The sequence below is a fragment of the Carlito syrichta genome, unplaced genomic scaffold, assembly GCF_000164805.1.
Source record: "Carlito syrichta isolate Samal-C Ts95f unplaced genomic scaffold, Tarsius_syrichta-2.0.1 Scaffold313184, whole genome shotgun sequence".
NCBI classification, from domain to species: Eukaryota; Metazoa; Chordata; class Mammalia; order Primates; family Tarsiidae; genus Carlito; species Carlito syrichta.
In genome coordinates this window covers 1,171,644-1,173,970 of record NW_007257280.1, presented here as the reverse complement: position 1 = coordinate 1,173,970, position 2,327 = coordinate 1,171,644, and positions in this window count along the sequence as shown.

The following is a 2,327-nucleotide window of genomic DNA, read 5'->3' as shown; positions in this document are numbered from 1 at the left end:
TGTAGTCCACACCTACTTGGAAGTCTGAGGTGGAAACATCGCATGAGCCCAGTAGATCCATGCTGTGGTGGCCGTGAGTATGCCACTGCACTCCAGCCTGGGTGACAGAATAAGACTCTAACTCAAAAAAAGAAGAAGAAGAAGAATGGGCTTGCAGAGGCTACGTGGGTGTGGGAGGGTGTGCCAGGAGGCCTTACTTAAGAGTTAACATTAAAACTAAGATTTGAAAGATCCAGCTAAGGCAGAGAGAACAAGGGAAGAGTGGTGAAAGGGTCTCGTTTAGGGTAGATGCTCAACAAATGTTTGTTGAAAAGAAGTGAAATGCCCTCTTGACCTTCATTCAGTTGGATTTTGAAGGCCAGCATGGGGGAACAGGAGGAGTGATAGGCTAGCAGTCTGGAGGACAGAGTCCTGGCCCCACCTGCCACTGACTGAGCACTTGTAGAAGCCACTTCAACCTCTCTGAGCCTGTTTCTTCCTTTATAAAATGATGACAATTCACTGATTCAGTAAACATTTATTGAGCTATTACCATGTGCCAGGCACTGTGGTAGGTACTGGATTCTGGTTCCAGTTCCAAGTAGCTGCCAGGCCTGTTAGGGGGAACAGATGAAGTGAGGTACATTGAAACATTCTGACTGGGATTCAGAAGGCTCTTGAAACCGAGGTTGAGTGTTCTGTAAGGTTTTGCTGATGAGGTGCTATTTGAATAAAATACGGAAACCTCTTTGCCGACTGTGCAGCTACTCTGGACTGCTTTCCTTTGGAATATCCAATTCAGCAAGCTGGAGGTGTCCCACAGTGGTTGCCACGGTAAAGACTGAACTCAGAACTGGTTTAGCTGGGGCTGTTGTGACTGGAGCCTGAACTCTGTGGACCTAACCATTTCTGGTCAAGTTTGCCAAGTGAAAGGACCCCTCTCCTTTACCATGAACCCATATTGAAATGCAGCTTGAAGACTACCACCTTCTGTGTCCCCATTGGACACCAAATTGGTGTCCACTTGGTGGTATCTGTCAGGCACTGGGTTCCACTAAAGAGATGCAGCTTAGTTGTGCAAGTTATTTCTTTTTCAGTGATAAAAAAAATCTACTGAAAGCTCTGTGAGCACTTGGAAACAAGGTTTAATTTCTCCAGATTTGTTGGAACTGAAGAGATTCACTGTGTGTTTAAATACTAATCCTACAAAAATTGCTTGAGAAGTATTCAATTCTTGGTTGCTTTGGGAGTCACGAGGCTTTATTGCATTTTTTTTTTTTTTGACATTTGAATTTCTTATACAGCTGTGTTCCCATGTGGACTAGGCAAAAAGCATGTGAGCTGTTTTTTCATCTGAAAAATCTGGAAGACTTCTGTCAGATGTTGGAAGTTGCCTGCTTTTTCAATCTTAGAGTTGGTTTAGTGTAAGAACACAAGACAATGGCAATTGGACCCCTGATTGTGCTACAAAATTGGGGGTTTTTTTTAAACACTTTCTTGAAACGCAATGATCAGAGTTCCATTTTCTAAGGGGAACCAAGAGGTTGATATTTAAACACTCCAGCCAACCAATGCTTTACTTATCAACTTCTAGTCAATAGACACTAAGCACCTCACCAGGGATGAGCCCTGATCCAGGTACTGGGGGGCACAGGGTGAGCATTGCAATTGTATGAAGAGCATTAGAGTAGGGCTGCTGTATGGAATTCAGGTCCCTCACTGTTGCTGCCTATGGTGGGAAGATTAATATTCCCCCCAAGTTGTCCACATCCTAGTCCCTGGAACTTGTGAATACATGGTTGGGTTACATGGCAAATAGAAATAAGGATGGAGACAGAATTAAGGTCGCTACTCAGATGACCTTGAGATGGGGAGATTACCCTGGATTATCCAGGTGGGCCCAATCTAATCACATGAACCCTTAAAATTGGAGTACTTTTCCTTACCTTGGTCAGAGAAAGAGATGTGATGACAGAAGCGGGGTCAGCAAGATAGGAAGGAAGCCCCTAGAAACTGGAAAAGGATTCTCCCCTAAAACCTCCAGAAGGAACACAGCCCTGCTGTCACCTTGATTTTAGCCCAGTGGAATCCTTGTCAGACTTCTGACCTACAGATCCATCAGATGACAAATGGATGTCATTTTAAGCCACTAAGTTTGTGAAAATGTGTTATGGCAGCAATAGGATACTACCACATTGCCTTTGAGGGAGAAAGTATTGCCTCTGTTGCGATTTAATTTTGAATTCTGCATTGTGCCGGGCACTATGTATGGTGCTGCAGATACAGAACTGAGCCAGACCCAGAGTTCACAGTCAGGTGGAAGAGACTAGCAATATACAGACAGCCAG